This window comes from Myodes glareolus, chromosome 2, assembly GCF_982192425.1.
Source record: "Myodes glareolus chromosome 2, mMyoGla1.1, whole genome shotgun sequence".
NCBI lineage: Eukaryota > Metazoa > Chordata > Mammalia > Rodentia > Cricetidae > Myodes > Myodes glareolus.
The window spans coordinates 13,061,537-13,083,241 of NC_142027.1; the positions used below are offsets into that span (position 1 = coordinate 13,061,537).

General features: G+C 46.9%; 1 protein-coding gene across 1 annotated transcript in view; it reads right to left on the reverse strand.

Moving 5' to 3' along the window:
* The window catches only part of Bach1 (BTB domain and CNC homolog 1), a 39,144-nt gene extending 20,344 nt beyond the window's left edge, over window positions 1-18,800 (reverse strand). The window contains exon 1 of the mRNA XM_085685729.2: window positions 18,667-18,800. The gene's annotated coding sequence lies outside the window, so the exon portion shown is untranslated. The remainder of the gene's footprint in view (window positions 1-18,666) is intronic.
* Between the last annotated feature and the right edge of the window lie 2,905 nt (window positions 18,801-21,705).

A 21,705-nucleotide genomic window follows, 5' to 3' on the forward strand; every position in this document is an offset into this window, starting at 1 on the left:
AGTCCCCATGGCCTGTGTGCACCCCCACTAGTGTGCACCCCACAGATGATACCCGTAAGCCCCTCTGCATCATTCATTTCTTCTGACACGCAATTCACTGTCTGACCCCCAGAGGGTTAGAAGGAGAACTGTCATACAAGACAAGGAAGGAGAAATCAGCACCACACAAGTTCATTCCTCCTCAAAGCCCTGGTGTTCTAGTTGCAAATACAAATCAATCCATAAATCCTTTTCTACTCTGTGTTTGCTGTCACACAGGTAAAAGGTAAGCTCCGCAGAAGTGTAGTATGTGGCTGCTCCGCCTTGGGTGAAGGACGCAGCCTTCCTTTAGCTCACCCAGCAGACCACACATCACTGTGACGTCAACACTAAACACGAACGTGAACGGAACTTTGGGATTGTACCCTTACAGAAGGAGCGGTCAGATTCTTCTTAAAATGGTTCTTCATGATTCCGTTAGCAACAAGGAATTACTAAGAACTGCTAGGCATAGTAGAGATTAGCTTCCCACAATCCTGTTGTCCCCTGTGGTGGGAGTTCAGGAGCCACAGGTGTCCTCCTTCAAGGCAGCTGCCCACACTGGCCTGCCAGCCAAGGCAAACGTCATAACTGCCACCCGCCCCAGGATGCTCTCACGCTTTCCAGCCACCCAGGTTAGAAACCTTCAAAGTGTGTCAGTCTTACGCTTAGCACAATCATTCTAGTGAACACCACACAGCCAAGTGAAATGTGAAAGCCGAGAGACTGATGCTGTCATCAGTGTGTGATGTCAGGAGCTCGACTCCACACCGCCCATCCAAGTTCTATGCGTGCCCTTGTCTCACCTCACAATGGCTTTCTGACTTGCCATGTTTCTTTTCTCCTTGGAAAGACAAATGGCACAGCAAAACCTAAAGGTTCTATGGATCCTAAGGTGACCCCATCAAAGCCACCCCCATCACTGGCCTCATGGCCCATTGCTTCTCTGAGATACAGTGGATCACAGCTTACTTCAGACTCGGAGAGAATCATATCTGGTTTATCACCCCTGCTCGGGCATCTTTCAGTCACAGATTACACATCACAGGTTCACATCCCTCAGGTGGGACATGAGCATTCACACAGGTAGGATGCCAGCCCCAAGTGCTAGCAATCACAGATTACACATCACGGGTTCACATCCCTCAGGTGGGACATGAACATTCACATAGGTAGGATGCCAGCCCCAAGTGCTAGCAATCACAGCTGAGAGCAGCAAGCATCAGGAGCTGGAATAAACATGAGGACCCACTAAGGCCAGGTTCTCTATGGGTGGAGTAAGCACAGCTCACATTAGGAATTTCACTGCTCCCGTGGAACTCCATGACCCACTCCTCACACCCCTCCCTGCCAGGCGCACATATACAATTCTATGCTGAGTCCTGGCGCCTCGGCCTTACCATTGAAGCCTATGCTTCTCTCTAGCTCTAATCAGAGCACTCAAGTCCTGTTTCTACAAATGCTTATCCTTCTACACACCTCCCAAGTTTAGATGTGTGCCAATGTAGTTACAAAAAATTAAAATATGAAAACCTTCATATATTAGCATTTAATCCTTACACCCATACAAAGTACTCTGAAATAATCTCAGGGCCTGGAGAAATGGTTCAGAGGTTAAGTTTGCTCTTACTATTTCTTGCAGAAGGCAAGACTTGAGATTCCACCATTCACTCTGGGCAGCTCACAACTGCCCGTAACTCCATCTTCAGGGTATACTGCCTTTTTCTGGCCTCTGAGATCACCTATACACTTACACAGATGCTCACACACACAAATGAAAATCTAAAAAAAACAAAAAACAACAACAAAAAAAAAAACCAGTTGTGATTGACTCAGTTTAAAGATTCCTGAATGAATGTCTTAGCACTAACAGCTTGGGACTGAGAATCTTAGAGTAACTGGGATCAAATCCCAGCTCTGCCACAGCTGCGTGGCGGCTTGGACAAGCTGATTACCCTGCTGTGGCTCAGCCCCTCCCTGAGAGGTCGTGATGTTTCTCTGGGATGATAAGGGAAAGGGACTGAGCACCAGGCCTGTCTCACAGCAAGCTTTTTATGAAGGGCTGACATTAACAAAGCTCACACCACTCAAGTGATTCTGTCTCTGCCTCATCCGCCTTGCTGAAACCCTTAGAAATCTTCAAGTTTTTAAAAGTCATACCCAGTTCCTTAGCATGTTCTTAAAAGTCACATGGCTGGTGGGCTCTGGGGCACTCGCCAGCCCTCTGCTCTCTCAGATCACTTCCCCCTGCCCATGCTACTCTCCAGCCACAGCCCTTCCCGCCTGCCGCTCACCCGCAGAGCCCAGAGCCTCCACTCTCCACATGCTGGCCACTTGGATGACTGCGGGCGGCTGACTCTTCACCTATTAGGCCTCAGCCTTAATGTCACAACTCTGTCTAGACTGCACTCTGCCACAATCCAAGTACAGAAGATGGCACTTTGTCCGGCTACAGGTACTCGCTGCTGAATGACTTGACATTTTTAATACAACCCAAACCCAGACCATGGATACCTTCTGAACGTTCCATCCGTGACTGGAGGTGCACTGATCAGACCTCACAGAATGAAGCACTTAGATGACTTTTCCAGAACCACAACAGGCCAAAAGGATCCCAGCTCAGGCCTCTGGGATCTACAACACTACACAAGTGGCCGAGTTAGAGGAAGGGCCACCGACTGTAAACACCCTCACTACAGTGACTGTCAGCAACGAAGCCACCTTGACCTCTGTCCTCCTTACAGCGGGACAGTACCCAGAGGTGTCCCGAACTAAGCAGTCAGAAATCCTTTCACCCAACACCTTAACTACGCAATGACTGTGCGTTCCTACTAACATTCACTAGGCACCGGCCAACACTTCTCAAACCTAAAGCAAACGACCACACTTCAGCCACTCACATCTCTAACTGTTATTAAACCAAGCTTGGACTCACTGCCCTTGAAGAGTTCTGCACTCCGGACAGGCACCTTTGTCTCTGTTGGAGCGAAGGTGTGCTGGCCTTGACAAACTGCTGACTCATTCCCTCAACTGACAAAGGATGAGCAAGCATTTCAGAGCTTCCTGGACTTCAGCTTGGAGATGTTCTGTTCTCTACCCATGATGGACGAGTTACACTGTAATACAGTTGCTGTTTGGCTGGTGTTTTCACTTTCAAAACAACAGCGAGACTAAGACAAAAGGCTGAGAGTCATCATCTCTTAATAAATCTTCAGATAATGTACAAACCAGAAAACTCAACCTGCCTAAAACGGCAGGGTCAGGTCTGCAAAGCCTCGTAGAGCACAGGTCTAGGGTGTGGCTTTATGGGGCCAGAAAGCTGCAAATGTACAAAGAACAGTTTGCCACAGCCTCACGACAATGATGTGTGTTAGGTCTCGGTACAGGGGGCACAGGAAACAAGACCGCCATCCAAACATTCGGACTTCACTGAACAATGACACAAGTTCTGTCTGTGATGGTCACCTGTGCCACTCTGTGCACGGGGTGCCACGAGAACACAAACGAAAGAAAGGCCCATTCAAGAGTGTGACTTAGGTGCTCAAAATGACCACGAGGACCAGGGTAAATAAGGCAGCAATTCAAGATACCCAAAGGTATTTATGGTAAGTACGGACAAAGGACATCAGAAATCATATTTAAAACCCTCATCATGGCTCTTCTTCATAAATGACACTCTGGGTCTGCAGCTGATCCAGTCTCCGGGATGTGTCTTCTTCTCCCCCTAGGGGCATCCCCTGCTGGGACTTCATGGCCACCTAATTGAAAGGCAGAGTGTTTGATGGCAAACTCCTGGACCTGGTATCTATCTTGACCTTTGATAAGCTTCTAACTCCCCAAGTTAGTTCCTGTATCCCACACCAAGCTACCCACAATGGGAGTGTCCTGAAATCTGGGAGTCGGCCTTATGTCCATCTTTCAAGGAGGTGACAGACAGCTGACAGACACACTATGGTATGGACACATTTAGTCCTTTGGCCTTGAGGGCTTTCTTTTTTCTTTAAAATGTTAAAAATTAAGGTGAGGCTGCCCGTAGAAAAGAATCCTCAAAAACTTGTTTTTATTATTACTTTTAAGTTTTCAAAAAAAACTTATTATCAAAAGCTTGGTGGAAATTTAATCCAGCACTGTCTTCCTGAGACTTGGCTCACAGGCCAGGAGAAAGCCAGAAGGAGGAATAAACCAGTAACAGAGAGGTGCTAGTTCCTTTAACCTCCTGGAGACTTAAATACCAGTCGCCCACACCTGATAGCACATCTCTGGGGTTAGCTCCCTTAGCCTTAAGGGAACCTAAAGTGGGACTGACAGGGAACACTGATAAAGTTATTTATTTATTTATTTATTTATTTATTTATTTATTTATTTAGATCAGAGGAAGAAGACTAAAGCAAAGGTGCCTGCCAACAGCACCATTCAAAGGGGCAAGTTTCAAAGGCTGGTGCTCAGGAAGACTCCGGAGAGCGGGATTCAAATATTCTGCAGTTAAAGAGGCAGGAACTTCTTAAAATTCAAATTTTAAGTCAGCATAGAAAGCAGCAGGTTTCAGCACACTGGTCCTCCTTGCCCCCTCTGTCCTCTCCCACACCTCTCCTCTCCCTACTTCCCCTCCCCTCCCCTGTAGTGTCTTCCTGCCCCCCTTCTGCTTTTGTAGCACATGGACTTTCTAAAAGTAGAAAACGTCACTAAGAACCTTGCACTGGGGTACAGCTTGATTCAGGCTGGGTCTCTCTTTTCCCAATCTCAACAGTTACAGATTTAAGTAATGGCCAGTCTTGTTGATTTTGTTTTCTTCGTTTTCGTTTTGTTTGAGTTGTTGGGTTTTTGAAACAGGGTCTCTATATATAGCCCTGACTGACCTGGAACTCACTCTGTAGACCAGGCTGGCCTTGAACTCAAGAGATCTCCTTGCCTCTGCCTCCCAGGTGCTGGGATCAAACGTGCGTGCCACCATGCCTGGCCTGTCATACATTTACTGGATTAAATGTTGTATATGAAATTTTAAGACAGAGTTGGGCTTAAAGGCGAGTAGCTGGAGAGCAGTTAGTCTGGAGAGAGAGTTAAGTCTCCCACCGGGACATCGGCAACAGAAGGGTTCTCACATCCCAAATCTGCAGATTCATCTTTGCCCACTCAGGGTCTTAAGTTCAGAAAAGCAGGGAAGACAGTTCAGGAAAGAAAACAACAAACTGAAGAAACAGAGGTCCAAGCTGCAGAACTGAAAACCAAAGACACCCTATCACTACCTGCTGCGTTCTTCTCTCAGAGAACTTAGGAAACAACCGGGTCTTTTGTTTGCCCAGCGCGCTGGCCAACTTCTTAAAGTTTTACAAGGACTGTTGCATCTTTTATGAAAATACGCACAAGCCGCTAGGACTGGTCCACAGCAACAAAGTATCCTTCCTGCATCCAGACTTTTCAGCAGGCATCAGTCACCGTTATCAAGCGTGGCCTTCACATTACACACGATGAGCTACCTGCGTCTGAGCTGCACACTTCAATGAGCTTTTATTTTGCTAAGATGTGTTTGTTAGGACACAGCTCATTAGGTAGTCAGGCTAGCCTCAAACTATAGTTCTTCTGCCTCGGCACTCCAAGTTTCAACAGGCTTTGAAAACTGTATATACACAAGACCAGCAACGAGGCGTATGGGTTTCTGTGGCCCTCGAATCCACGGCTCTCCCAGTCGTCTCCCCCATGCGCCTGGCTATGGGAAGCCGCTGGCCCGGGGCCTGTCACCATCACTGTACACAAGGCTCCCTTTCGACGTGCAAATGGATTCTGTCCTGTGCTCTTTTTCAAGTGTTTTCACTCAGCGGAGTGCTTTCCGCACACACGGATGCTAAGGACATCTGATGTTTCTTTCTGTTGCTGCTGTTGGCAAATATTCCATTATGCAAATATTCCACCATTTGTTCACCCACTTAACTGGTAACAGAGAGAGATAAGTGACCTGGTCTCAGCTGGGGATGAGACTAAACTTTTAATAAAACTGCGTGTGCCTGGACACACGCTCGCCCCGCATTCCCAGGGCACGGCCTAGAAGACAAGAGCTGAGTGACCGGGAGGAGGATGCTCCGTAGCAGTCACACAATAGTCCCCTGATGGACTAATCGCTGCCAGCGGTGAGCGGCAGTTCCAGCGGCTCACACCAGCACGACCCCTTCGCGGTGCCGTCCTCTGGATCTCAGCTACTGTGGTGTGTGCAGAGTATTTCACTGCGGTTTTTGTTTGTGTTCCTGGTGGCTAATGATGCTGGGTACCCTTGCATGTGCTTGTGCTGGCCATTTTTTATATTCTTGCATGAAACAGGTTTAATTCTTCCTAGACTTTTTTTTTTATTATCTTTGAGTCAGAAGAGCTAGTAGAATTATGATTAGGGTTGCAATAAAACTATTTACTTAGAGAGAACAGTTAACAAATCGAGCTCTCCAGCTTAGAAATAGGGCTTCCCTCTCCACATTCCAAGGACTTCTTTAATATTTCTTAATGTTATAATGATGACGTCTGGAGCAAAGGAGGTTTGTGCATCTTCTGCTAAATTTATTCCTATTCATTTTGTGGTTTCTGTAGCACTGTAAATAAATTTGAGCTCTTATACTTTATTTTCTAGGTTTTCTATGTAATTGCAAATGTATTTCTGAGACATGAACCAAAATTCAACAACCTGAGCTAATTCATTAATTCTGGCGGCTTCTTTGTAATTCTTTACTTGTTTTTCTGTGCACAATCACGCCATCTGAAAACAAGCGATTTCACTTCTTCCCCTTTCTTATGCCTCCTCCTTTTGTTTCCTCATGGCAATGACCACGAGTGGTGACAGGAGTGTCCTGACTCACACATCTATTAGGAAGTGTGCACTGCCCAATGGGGTAGCTATAGATTTCTTTTTTAGATGAATAGCAAGTAATGGACAGAAAATGACCACCCCAGTTAATTTAAGCCTCCCACAAAAAGCTCAAGAGGGGGGAACCGAAAATCACCCAAATTGTGAAATTCTGGGTCACTTTGCCTCCCCAAAGCCTGTATCATGTCTAAGTACACACTTCAGACATCCCAAGATCCACAACCAGATGCCACTAAAGAGAAGGCAAGAGAATTCCTAGAATGGAGTAAGGACTCTATCAGAGTCTCAGATGTGAGGCAGCGGCCACTTGAGGGACAAAGTAGCACTTGGTGTCTTCCCAGCCAGCTGAGCACATTACTTCCTGTCTCTTTCTCGTAGAAACAGAAGAAGTTATTTTTCTCAGGAAAAAGAGATGGTATACATAATATGTTTAGGATAATTACTGACATATGATTTGATTTTTATGCCATGAATGTGTGTTGTTGTTCTTTAATCTCAGGTTCACACCGAAACAATGAGAAAAGAAATGCATTACCACATAGTTTAGTTCACACCCAATGCAACACAGTTAAAATCATAAAAAACACTGTTAACTGGTTCTCATAGAATGGCATTAGTCCACACCCAATACTAACACAGGTAAAATAATACAAATACTATTAACTGGTTCTCCTAGAATAGCATCACGCTAGAGGACAGAATGAAAACATTACCGGCCTTGACAAAACTGCAGGCGAGGGGACAGAATCCAAGAGCGCAGAGAGTAGTAGGATGTCTATATAACGCAAGGTTCAGCTTAAATTAATGAGACCAAGAAAACAATAAAAAGAGAAAACATTCAGAGTTGAGTGGGACAGGCTCTCAATAGCAGAAACAAAACTAACAAGATAAGGAGGGGGAGGGGCACAGGAAATGAACACAAAGTGTCAGGTTGGCACATAAACATCTTTCAGACACAGAAGTGGTCACCAAAAAGTTCAACACCAGAAGTGAGTAGATACTGCATCTCAGCAGAATCACAACACTGCAAACCAGGCTGTTCCCTCTAACTTTTTAATACTTCAAACAACATTGTATCAATTTCACTAAAAACAAACTTGAAAGGTTTTCACAGAAATAGTAGCAAAACCAAGTCAGGTTCAGTTAAACAGAAATTGCTGGTAAATTGGCTGTAAGAACGGATAAAATGTCTAAAGATTTTTCAAATAGGAAAGGTGTCTAAAAGAGAAATCAATCTTAAACAACGAATTTAGATTTTAACAAAAAGGAGGAGTAAGAGAAAGTGGTGAGATACAGTAAGGGGATGAATGTCAGGATCCTCTCGAAATTTCTTGATGTCCCCATTCCCTTTGTGACAGCTAACTTGGACAACCTGGCAAGATCTGGAATCACCTGAGGCAAGCCTCTTCACTCTTGGGAAGGCTCTTCTCGATCAGACGGCCTGTAATGGGACTATCCATTTGTGTAGGAGGTCCTTCTGTCTATGTGTTGCTTTCATTGGTTAATAAAGAAACTGCCTTGACCTGTTGATAGGGCAGAACAGAGCTAGGCGGGGAAACTGGACTGAATGCTGGGAGGAAGAAGCCATGGAGTCACAGGAGACAGACACTGGGAATTTTACCCGGAAGCCACAGCCATGTGGCGATATACAGATTAACAGAAATGGGTTAAATTAATATAAAAGTTAGCCAATAAGAAGTTAGAGCTAATGGGCCAAGCAGTGTTTTAATGAATACAATTTCTGTGTGGTTATTTCAGGGCTAGGCTAGTCGGGTGGCCAGGACGAACAAGCGGGCCCTCCTCCTACACTCCATCTCAGTGGGGGCAGCGCCATCCAGCAGCAGCCAAATCTATGGAAGCCCAATGGGAATGGTTTTCCACTCTTTGCCTGTCTTACTAGTTGCTGCTGCCACAGTCACTGTCTCTCCACTGCAGCCATCCCATGAAGATAGCAGAACTCAGATTTTCAGCCTTCCCACACGGGATGAAAACCAGCAGCTCTCAAGGAATCCCCCAGGCCTGCAGGAAAAGATGAGGACTGCTGAGGCGTCTGGCCTGGTGTACTGAGTAGCTCTGGTTCTCAGCGCCACCTTCCCTCACTCGGAGTGCAAAGGTCACTGTGGGGCCACCCAGGCGATATCATGTGAGCCAATCTAACTAACCCTCTTTTAATATACAGCAAATCTAGTGGTTGTTCCTCCAGGGAACCCCGGCTAATACACACTTGGGGTTCTCTACTTTTCTTTCCCAGGAAGGGCAATCCACAATCACACTGTCTCTACTCCCTCTCTGTGCAATCTCATGTGAGTCCACCAAGGGCAAATTATCAGTTTTGTGCACAGCTACCTCAGCAATACTCAACACCTTTTCCACCTTCTCCCTACAGTCCTTAGGCTTCCAGGACCCCACAGTTCATGGACTTTCAACCAGCCTCTCTGGCACACTGCTGCCAGTTTTCTTTGGGGATTTCTGTTGATGACTAGTATTAATTATCAACTTGACAGAATCTAGAATCATCTGGTGGGGGGCAGGGTCAGCCTCTGGGCATGCCTCTGAGGGTGTGTCCCGAATGATTGTGGAAGACCTATCATTACTGAGAACAGGACCATTCCCTGGGCTCCCTGGGCAGAGGATCCAGTGTGGGGAAACTGAGCTAGCACTCTGGGCGCATTCATCTCTAACTGTGGATGTGATGTAATTAGCTCTTAACCTCGACGTCCCCGGCAGAACGTGGGGATATTTTATCTATGCTAAAACAAATAAAGCTTGTCTGAAGATCAGAGTACAGTGCTAAGCTATTAGTTAGCCATAGAGGTTAGGCAGCACTGGAGAGACAGAGGCAGACAGATCTCTGTGAGTTCAAAGATACCCTGGGCTACATAAGATTGAATCTGTCTAAAAGACAAACAACTCACACAAAGGTGATCTCAGAGTTTGGGATCCCACGCCTTTAATCCCAGCACTAGGTAGGTGGAGACAGGAGTGGGTGGGTGGAGAGAGGAATATAAGAGGGGAGGGGTCAGGCACTCAGAGTCTGAGGATTTATAGAAATGGATGCAGTCTGAGGTGCAGTCTGGGATGCAGTTTAGAATGCGGTCTGAGGGCTCATAGGGACAGAATCGCCCCTTTGGTCTAGACACTGGCAGAAGAAAGAACTCTAGAAACTGGCCGCCCTGCTTCTCTGACCCTTGAGCTTTCACCCACGATAGCTGACTCTGAGCTTTTCTTATCAGGACCAGTTAGAATCCACGCCATAGACCTGAACTGCGGTCCAGGACAAACCCTTTCTCCCGTTAGCTGATTGTCAGAGTGTTTTATCACGGAGACAGGAAAAAAATTAAGACAGTCCTCCTCTCCCTGAAAGCCCCCAGCTCTAGAGGGCCAGGCTGAGTCCTCGCACCTCATCTGGGTCTCCCCACCACATTCAAGGGCTTATCTAAGGCCACAGCAGGAACATAAACTCAAGATCACACCAGACTTCAGTCTTCAACTTCAGATACACGTGTCCAGATGTATACTCAAATTATTTTATGCATGTCAAACAGGCGTGGCATGTTTACATGGTATGGGTGCCATCCGTCACCACAGTCATTAGGATATTCATCCAACTATTGAGGTGAGTGTTTTTCTTTTACTTCCTTCGGTTTTGGCATTCAAATTCCCTACTAGAAGCACATATTACCCTATAAATATGAGGCAATTGCTATAAGCATAAAAGTAGGCCCTAGTTTAAAATGCTGCTCGCGTTTATTTTAAATGTCGATTAGATTAAAGGACCAGTAACATTTCCATCTTCACAATGGGATTTTCTGTGCTCACCAACAAAGATGCAATCAACAGTGGAAAACCCACCACTGACTTTAAGACACAGACACCCACGGCTATGGCCTCACAGTGACTACCAAAATACATAGCTTCATTTTAGTGTGTGGCTTGGGGACTAGGGCGGTGGCCCACGCTAAGTGCTCACTCTGCAAGCATGAGGATCAGAGTTTGGATCCCTGGCAACATAGTGGCAGCTCGCACTCCGGTGCTCAGCATCGGTGTGGGAAGCACAGGAGGCAAACACATCTCTGGGCTGTACTGACCAATGAGCCAGCCCAATCAACAAGGTCCAGACTCAGTGAGAGACCTTTTGACACAAGAGAAAACAAAACCCCAAGGGGTGGGAGTAACAGAGGAAGACATCTAGCTACCACACGCGCAGAGGCATTCCCCATTAAAGGCAATCAGAGGTTCCATTCATTTCCCTTGACACTGACATCTCCATGGAAACACTGGCTTGGAGGACCACTGACATAAAGGAGAGAGAGGGGAGCAGCATCTGTCAGGCTTGTGGGAAAGTTTCCCACACTGATAAAAAGCACCCCATGGTGGGGGGGTGGGGGGTATCTGTCTCCTTGCAGAAAACTTAGTCCTTGGGATAAATAAGTTTGTGGCAGCTATCTTGCCACCCAAAGTGAACAGACGCTGCTGGTATCTCCAACCTCGATCCCCAAGCTAAACTTCTGCAGAATGTCTGACTTGCCAACGCAAACAGTATCCTCCACCCAACCACATCGTCATCTTAGCTCCTAGGCTCTTCTGACTTCCCCAAATGGAAGCTTCTCACAATCTGTGATCGCCTAGCATATCTTACTGCAACTGGCCATACTTCTATAAAGTCCTGCCAATGCCTAGAGAGGCTCCGGACATAGAAAGCCGTAAGTTTACATTGCATGCAAACCCAGTATCTGGCAAGCTCCGATGTCACAAACGTTGAGGTAAATTTAGCAAGCCACCCTACTATCTACCCAGACTTATCAGATGTGCCCGTGTGTAACAGTGCGAAGAGCCACAGAATGCATGAGGAGACAAAGAACAACGCATCATTAAACCCAAACATGTATCACCCCCACCCTGACCATCACCAGGTCAGAGCGGCTGCAGTGACCAGCAGAGGGCTTTGGGGGGAGGGAGGGCGCTCCTATGTGAGCTCTTCAGCCAACAACAACTCTTCATGTCAGCCCATTGTCGGGACGGGTGCCCCAGATGCTGGAGGCCTGAACCCAACTACAGCAGGGATGAAAGTCCTCAGACACAAAACACGCTTCACAGAAACTCAAAGACCTGGAGCTTGATGAGCACTTGGGGAGTCCTTTGCCACAAAGACATAAAATTGAGTCCAGTGGCCACAGACTCAGCATCAACTGGGATTTCCTTCGGTTTCCCTCCCTGACAGCTACAATTGAAGGCGCAAGGATGACTCCTCGGCAGGGTGGCAAGCTTTCCACCATTAAAGGTCTTGCTAACCAGACACACCTATGACCCTCTCCTGGAGGGCTGTCCTGCCTAGGAACAAAGTCTTTTACTAGAATGAAGAAACTATTCTTAAGAGAGCCATAAACTAGTTTGCTGAATCTTGACATTTAAGAGACGGTTCATACACAGTGGGAAATGGTGTGCTGTGCCGAAAAAGACACCTCAGGAAACTACAGGACATACACATCAGTACCTAGGGAGTGACACCTGAGCCAATACACAATAACAACTTCTCATTTCAAAATGAGGAGTTAAACGCAAAATATACACTAATATAATTACTGTTCTCACTGAAAACCACTTACTCTGGAATTTCAACCTAATAAATGTATTAAAAATATTAACAAATGTTTATAGCTAAGTATTTTACAGTCAACTCTTTGAGCTGGTTGAGCTGACTGGTAAAAGATGCTAGCATCCTCAGCAGACGGAGAAGACATTACACACAGAAGGACACCAGCAAGCGGGGAAGTCGGTGGGTCGGTGGGTGGGTGGGTCTCCCTACTTCTTCAAGTGGACACTGAAGACTTTGCCTTCTCAGTCTAGAGCGCCTTCCTAGGGCATCCGGGAGGTACAAGTCAATTAACCAGATTAATGGAGAGGAGTGAAGGAGGGCAGAGACCTCACTCTCTAATCTCCAGCCTAGGAAATGGCCCGCCACTAACAGCCAAGCTACAAAAGGCCAACCACCAAAAAAGGCTCAGCTCTAGAAATCTTCTGAGCGGAATTCAAGCTTACAGAAAAATGAGAACGCAGAGAGCATCTGTCCGATGTCACTGACCCCACCTAAAATATGGCCAAAAGTGGTGGGGATTTTTTAGAGGGCGGAGGGGCTGCTTTCTTTTGTTTTTGTTTTTCAATAAAAGAACTTTATCAGATAGTTTGGTGGTTTGAAGAAGAATTTCCCCCCATAGGCTCACAGGTTTGGAGGCTTAGTCATTAGGGAGTAGCACTACTTGAGAGGGATTGGGAAGTGTGGCCTTGTGGGAGGAGGTGTGTCACTATGGGTGGGCCTTGGGCTTTCAAAAGCCGAAGCCAGTCCCAATGCCTCTCTCTTCCTACCGTCTGTGGATTTAGACGTACAACTCTCGACTACTGCTTCTCCAGCACCGTGTCTGCCTATGTGCTGCCATTCTCTCTGCCCTGATGAAAACGCGTCAGACCTCGGAAACTGTAAGCCAGCCCCAAATCAATGCTGTCTTTTATCGGAGCTGCTGCGATCATGGTGTCTCTGCACAGCAATGAAACACTGACTACGGCAGACAGAAAACAGGAATAATTCCTTTTACAAAACTATTCTTTTAAACAAAGAATAGCCTAAGGATTTTTAAAAATGCATTTAAACGTCCTTTTAACAGAATATAATTTGCACACAACTTCAGCGTATTATGAACATTTTCAAGCTCTCCCTACACTGAGAAGGGAGCCTGCGGCTGGCCTGCTTCAGGGCAGTCTGCAGTGTCCTGACAGCAGCTGATTACTGGACAGCCCCTGTTGCTTTGTTCCCCAGGTTTGCCTTGGGGCAGGTTTAATACCAGGCAAATGCACCCAAAACTGAGGTTCTGAGTAGAACTAAGAAAGATCTAAGGAAGGATGATTTGAATGGAGGTGTGAGGTATACAAGATAGCTAACATCTCCACAACCCAAATTATATTTGCTCACTCTAAGGCAACTACAGGTTAAAAAATAAATCCTGAGATCAGTTAGTTTCCTTTGTATCTCAAGAGGCAAAATTAAACTGAGGAGTCGATTCCAGTCACCTTCTCGGTAATCACAATGCCTGACAGCAGAAACTCCAAATCTAAGTGTCTCAACAGCCAACAAGGACATACAACACCCTCTCCTCCAAGCTGCTAAAACACGGCCAAGTTTCAAAACTCACGGAACCAGAACTAGCCCATATTGGATAACTCTGAGGCAGTCAGCAGACCGCTTGGTAAGCCAACACAGCCAAGGCACACTGAAAGACAGCTGTTCACCAGCAGGAAACTCACACCGGGATGAAAGCAAATCCAAGTGTCTGACGCACCTTCCTAACTATCACAGGTACAACGACAGCTAAAAACACACCCAACCCACTGTACAGCTAAAAACACACCCAACCCACTGTCCCTGGGTCCCTACCATGAATGACTTCTCTCCAGGTTTAAAGAAAACACAGGACTTGCAAGCTGCGACCGGAAGGTAAATGTACATATTACACAAGCTCCCCATGGATGGACAGAGCCCAGGAAACAAAACTGAGAGGCCATCTCCAGTCCAGCACTAATAAGCACAGGGGGAGTGGCCAGGCTGCTACATCTGATGGGTCTGAGCATCCTCAGCTAGGATGCCAAGGAGGAGCCCGACAGAGAATTCTAACTCCTTTTTGTTTCTTCAAAAACCAGTGACATTTAACTGGCGTGACAGCACAGAGTGCTCCAGCGCTTTCCAAGGCTGAGAGCCCAGAAGCACCAACCTGAAAACCTGCTACCGACTTACCGCTAGTGTTCACCTGAGCTGTATGTCTAGCAGCAATAACTAACCCATGGCACGCAGCCAGCTCACCGTGGTGGTGGCTGCTAGTTCACCTCCCAGAAGCTACCGAACAAGGCCATGTAAGTCAGAGTACAACCTGCCTCGTTCTAGACACCAGAAAGCAGGACCTACCAATTTATGTCCTGACCACTTGGTTGACAGTGACACACAAGATCCTCAAAGTAATCTGTGATGGACTATCACCATCATCATCATCATCATCACTGTCATTATCACTACCATCTTCATCACCACCATCATCATCATCACCACCACTTTTCAAGCACAAGTAAGTTAAAAGCTAGCTAGCCTCAAGGCCTAAAAGATGACCACTTAGCCAGACCTGATCTTTAGCAGTACAGGTCTACATCTCCCACCCAGAGTTTATGGCTTCTCTATCAACTGTACAGGTACCCCAGCGTCAGATCTGCTAATGCCATACTAAGGCAGAAGCCGGGGGTCCAGGGTGATGCGAAGTAGTAATTTATCTGCTGTTCTGAAATGTTTACCTTCTGCAAAGGGCCTGGATTTAGCAAACAGCAGTCAGATTACCCAAACTTTTGGACAACAGTTGGGTCTCTCACTTGGCATGTCTTTCTAAAATCAAAAGAAGGTCATAGATTATCCATCCCACCACCTAAAACAATCCCTTCATTTTGCTGACTCTTCCAAAGCAATGGGGTTCAATGTTCAAGCAAGTGTCCCACTAACAGAAAGTTAAAAACCTGAAGGGGCTGGTTGTTTAAAACCTCATCCGTGGACAAAGCAAGCCACACTGTGAAGAGTCCTCGCCATTTGGGTGGTTTCAACAAGTTTTGTAACTGTTGTTGGGAGAGTTACCGGCACAGTACAGAGGTACAAAGGCACAGGTCTTGAGGTGGAACTTGATGGTAAATAGTAGCCACACCTCCCGGGCCAGTGGGTCAATTCAGTGGGTAAGGACACCTGCTGCCAGGCCTCAGGACTGGAGTTTGATGCCCAGAGCCACATAGCGGAGGGAGAGAACCTATTCCTACAGGCTGTCCCTCAGACCTACATGGTACCTGTGCACCCACACACATAAACAGAGAGAAGAGAATAAATTAAAACAAAAAATGTAAAACAAAAATTAGTAACCACTCCTAAGAGGTTGACATTTTAAGAAATAGAATACCACTTCACAAGGGATTATCTAAATGCACAGTTTTAATAATTCCCACAAGACTATAAAAAAGGGTGAAAACTATAGGCTCTCAAAGGGTAAGAGAACACTATAATTTTAAAGACTGTATTATAAACAATACACTCGGTGTGTAAATTATCACGCAGTATTCCTGCAGTACTTCTACTGCTCTGCAGATCACACGCATCCACCCACTCACCCACTAATCTCACCTCCAAATTCAATATCTAATCTAACTGTACCATTTCTTATTTCTATCACTAACTTCAACAATTTAGCAAGAAAATACCATTTTCTATTCCTCCTCCCCCTTGGTTTTTCCAGACAGGGTTTCACTGCGCAGCTTTGGAGCCTGTCCTGGAACTAGCTCTTATAGCCCAGACTGGCCTCAAACTCAGAGATCCTCCTGTCTCTCTTTCCTGAGTGCTGGGATTAAAGGCGTGCACCACCACCACCTGGCCCATCTTCTAGTCTTTCCAATGTAAAATCTACTATGAAGTGAAAATTAAATACTAAGAATATTTTTTTAAATAACTACATCTCTCGGGAAGCGATCGGAAATTAAAAACAAAACAAAACGAAAACAACCCTGTTACAGTTTCAGAGTAGCAGTGGTAAGTGAAATTTGTATTCCTCAAAAGAAAACAAGATGAAGTGCATTACTTAATACACAAGCAATGATGTCACTCTGCTTCTTTAACTTTTTGTCTTTTATTTTTAAAAGCAAAATTTGGATATTTTCATGTCAGAAAAATAATTTTGTACAGTACCTGAAAGCTCCTAATACCTAAAAGATACATGATTAATAACCCCTAAATCCCTAAAGCAACAAAGTAACTGCTTTCCTACAACAAATGTTTTAAAGGAACTGACCATCAGTAATAAAGAATTCATAGTCACTCTTGGAACCCACAAAATGGTTGATGGGTAAAGGCACTTGCCACCAAGCTAGATGACCTAAGTTCGAGCCCCAGAAAGCACAGAGTGGAAGGAAAGAACCACACTGCAAGCCGTCCTCTGACCACTACACAAATAAATGTAGAAAACAAAAATTAAATCAATAATTGTAAAGAAAATTTACAGGAGAAAAAACTTCATTCTTTCAGTCAAGGGGAGAAGTCAGCTCTCCCCCGCCTCACACACATTTCCATCTCTAACTTTGCACTGAGGAGTGACTGGTATGTGTACGTACTCATTTTTCAAGCAAAAGCAATCACACTAGATTAAGACAGACACATGCTGTCTTCCCACAGACCCCTTGTACTAGGCTTGATCCAAGAAAACCTAATGACTCTATCCTTTACCAACTCTCTGACCCTAGAAACAAACTAGTTATGCAGGAAAACTTAAAAGCCCTGAAAGGAAATCCCCTTTGTGACCTCATCAAAAACAAACTTTTATAAGGAATAACTTAAGCATGTATTCATCACTCAGCATCAACAGTAAAAGCGAAACGATTAATTTAAGGCACCAAGTGAAGGAAACGTTTCGTTCCAACACTGTTCAATGCCTCACTTTTATCTGAAATTTCTCCAGCACAAATTGATTACCCCGCAGTAGGCCACGAGGCTGCTGTTTAAACACCACCTCGGTGTTATACTTGGCCACGTCCTAAGCGTGCTCTCCACGTCACTCACTGATTACCTGTATCAAAACACACAGCCCGCAGCTGGGCCCCCTCCGGCCTCCTGAAGCAACCTCTGGTGTGTGCTGCTCAGCCTTTTATAGTGGAGGCATGTGATGCGCGTATCTGCACCAGCTGTTCCTAATTACCTCTCAGACTGGGGGGAATGACTCAGCAACACAAACTCTTTTAAAGAGTCACCCTACCTTGTTATCCAACCAACGGAGCGAACAAAGGGAAGCCACTTGACAGATCCGTCGGTTAAACAACAATACAAGAGGCGATCGCTCCTCCAAAGCCAACGAACTCCAAGATGACTCACTAAGAGTCTTTTTCCCCCCACACTACCTTACGACGTCTAAAGCCAGAAGTGGCGAGCACCTTCAAGCTCAGTCCAGAGCCTGCACCACTTCCACAAGAGCAGGAAGAACAGGCCAACCCATACCTCTTCCCACTTCTCTGAACGTGTGTAGCGCCCAAAGGCTCGGCCACTAACAAATCTAGAGTGTCCATCCTTAAATCTTTCCGAACTGGCTTCCACGCAAACCCAGTGGGCTGAAAGGAGCACTGAAATACCTAAACAAAGACCCAGCAAGGGCAGCCTCCTTAGCGAGCAGTCACAACTCTATACAATTCTCCAAAAAAGAGCAGCATCCTGCAAAAACAGCCTTTGTTCTTCCAAGCCTGTCGCTGGAGCTGGATTTTTCCCACACACGTTCTTTTAGAATTACTACAGCGTCTGCCCTGACTCAACCCTATGCTGAACGTAGAGAGCTCACTACATAAAAGCCATCGGCGCAATTCCACTAAATGACACCAAAGTGCCAGAGAAGAACGAGAACGCGTTGGCCCTGGCACTACCTGACACGAACACAAAGCGGGTGTCGTTATCACCGAGACCCACTGTGCCCAGGCAGTGTGAGCCTAAATTACAAACGTGCGTAAAGCTGTAACAAAGGGAAGCCCAGACCGCGGGGAGGTCCTGACGTCCGGGCTGGCTCGGCCTTGCCCCCGCACGCAGGCAGATCGGGAGCTCGGTGCAGGGCGGCGCCGGCTCGGCCGGCCCGAGAGTCCGAGCAGCGCGTAAACAGCGCGCAGCCCGCCGCCCCTTCCAGGCCCGCGCGGCCGCCGACCGCGAGCCCGGATGACCCCCGGGAAGGACGGAAGGACGACAGCCCCGTACCGCCCGAGCCACTCACCGGAGCCGAGGCGCGGCGCGGCCCGACTGCAGGCAGCAAGCGGCGGTCAGGTGACTCACTCCCTCGGCGCTGCCGGCCGCTCGCCCGTCCCCTCCCCTGCGCTCCGCTCCACTCCGCCACGGCCGCCAGCGCCTCCCGGCGCTAAAGCCCCGCCCCGCTCCAGGCCCCGCCCCCTGGCTGGAGCCCCGCCAAACTCCAGGCCACGCCCGCGTTGGAGCCACGCCCCGTTCCAGGCCACGCCCTCTACTGGTAAGATCCATCCCCCGTCCTGCCTGGAGCCCGGTACCGTGTCGCGTTCCGGAGTTTGGAGCTGAGAGCCCGGTGTCCAACTTCGTCTTCCTACCTCTGCCTTCGGTGGCAGGGTGACAAACTACCGAGGACCACCTTCTCATCTGCTGATACCTCCACACACCCAAGGGTTGCTGCATCGCTCCGGACACACACCCCCAACCCCCGCCCCCAGCAGATCAGATAAGGATCTTCTTCTGTCTCACCCCCCCGCCCCCCTGCCCCCCCCCCCAACCCCCGGCCCCAAACCATGGAAGCTGGGTTCAGCCAAGCTCCTGGGCTGCTTTCCAGAGGGGGCGCGAGAGCTTGGTGTTTGAACTTGCCGAAAGGGGTGTGTCAAGAACTTCTATCTGGGGCTGGGCAGGACTTTCAGGAGCAGGTTTGAGAGAAGGAGGCTGTCCCGCCATGGTCACTTACTTCCCTTCAAGTTGTTTGTCTCAGATGAGTCCCTTCCTTGAAAACCACAAGGCATGTGACCTAGAGCATACTTTGCTCATTATAACCCACTAATATGCATGATTCCCTGATCAAATCCCTTTGCTGCTTGCATCGGGCACAGACTGCTCTGACTGAGAATTATCCCTGTGCCCTTCATACTTGCCTGTGTAATCTGCACACTTTTTTTTTCTTTTTCCTTTTGTTTTGTTTTGTTTATGTTCTTCAAAACTGAGTTTCTCCGTGTAACCCTGGCTGTCCTGGAACTCACTATGTAGATCAGGCTGGCCTCAAACTGGGCTATACACCTGCCTCTGCCATCCAAGGACTAGGATTATAAACCCGCGCTTCCAGTCTGTTCGCTGCATTCACCAAGGAGCTAACACGTTGTGCTGGGCTTCCTATCCGGAATATCGAGCAAAGTGTCTGGCAGCCTACTTCGGACTGTCTGTGCTGTAGCTACCAGGAAACATGGACCCAGTTTCATTGGCTGGCAGTGCCAGCAGCCATCTCCAGCAAGCGCTGTGCATGCTCTTATCCTCAGCGGCTTATTCAGGTATCTACCCAGTTGTTCGTTTTTATTTTTTATTGTGTTCACTGTTGTTCAAAGCCACGTCTTTCCACAAGGCTGCACGCACACGTGGCAAAGCATATCAGTCTGCAGAAAGAGTGGGCTTTCCTGGCCAACCTGATTAGACATAAGGAAGGAATCTCCACTCCTAAGGTCTGTAGCCCCTGAGACCTGTAGCCCTGGGAGGGTTTGTGGAAAGGGATAATATTGCTGGATTTTGAGTTAACATGGAAAGGTGGGGAAAAATGGGTTTCTAAGCACCAGCAACCCCAAAATGTATTTACCCCTTAAACACAAACAGACAACCGAGGGATTCCAAGAGAGGGGTGGCTACCAAAGAGTCATATCATTTACCTGATTTCATCTGTTCGATCCATAAGCTCTTGTGGACTTAAGGACACTCAGTTACCTCCAAAATATGTAAGGACGTGGAGTAAGTGGCATGAGATAACAATGTAAGTGTTGAAGTGATGGCTTCGTGAGGAAGGAACAGCAGAGCAAAAACCAGGGCTTAGTTGAGATGAATGTGGTCCAGCAGGCAATGGCGAGGTTCAGAGATGGAGGTGGGAGGCATTTTCAAATGCCTGAGTTCATGATGCAGGTATTTGTTTCATGAGAAAGGCGGGAAGACACTTAGAGAGAGACCATGCGAGAAGGATGAGGGCTGTGACAGACACTGGAGAGTGCCGAGGCTTCACTCACTCTCCTTCCATTCTGAGCAAAGGGAGCTGTCATCTGCTTTCTTTCCACACCTCTAATGTGCATTGCTTCGCTAAACTGCCTTCTGCTGTGTGGTATTAGCTCACCCAGCAGCTCCCTACAAACCTGCTTATCCTGGCATGTCCTCCAAGAACACCTCTCTTAGTATGAGCTACTCCATCACCGACTCTGTGACAAGGAAGAAAGAAATAGCAAAGAAGACCAAAAGTGAAAACATTGTGCCTTTGGGAACAACTAGAAAGTGAGCCACTTCCAACAGAGGTTACCATTGCTTCTTCTGTGATATTACAAGGTCTACTGCAGAATTAGTCTACAGAATAGTCCTTCTGAACACTGTGAAGACGTGTTGCTCTCATTGGTAATAAAAACCTGATTGACCAATGGCTAGGTAGGATTTTCAGAGCAGGGGAAGCAGATGGAGTCAGAAGAAACGTGCAGAGCGAGCAAGATGGGAAGAAGTACAGACATGAGGGAAAGGAGCCTCGGGGCAGCACATAGATTAATAGAAACTGATTAATTTAAGGTATAAGAGCTAGCTAAAAACAAGCTTAAGCTATTGACTGAGCATTTATAATTAATAATAAGTCTATGTGTGGTTATTGGAGTGTGCCTGGCAGGACAGAACTGATCAGCAGTCTAAACAGAAAACACTATCTACAAGTGGCCCCCACCATCATGCAACACAGATCCACATAAAACCTAAAGAAGCTTTAAAAGGCGTTTCAAACATACAAAACCAGCCAAGCATGGCTTCCTAGTGTCACAGTTTCATGCCAGTGACAGTGGAGAGACGTGTCTTCTGGCAGCTGCCTGCTGGATGGAACCAGCCACCAACCACCATGCACTACTGCCATGCACCAAGCTGAGTAGTGCAGGCAGCTGACATAGCAGTTTAAGATTTGTCTCACATGATCAGAAAGTAATATAGATGATCGGTAAAGACAGGTCCAGGCAGAAAAACCTCTAATGGGTTACAGTGTGTTTGTCTTGGGAGAGAAGAGAAAAGATATATATAGTCATAGAAA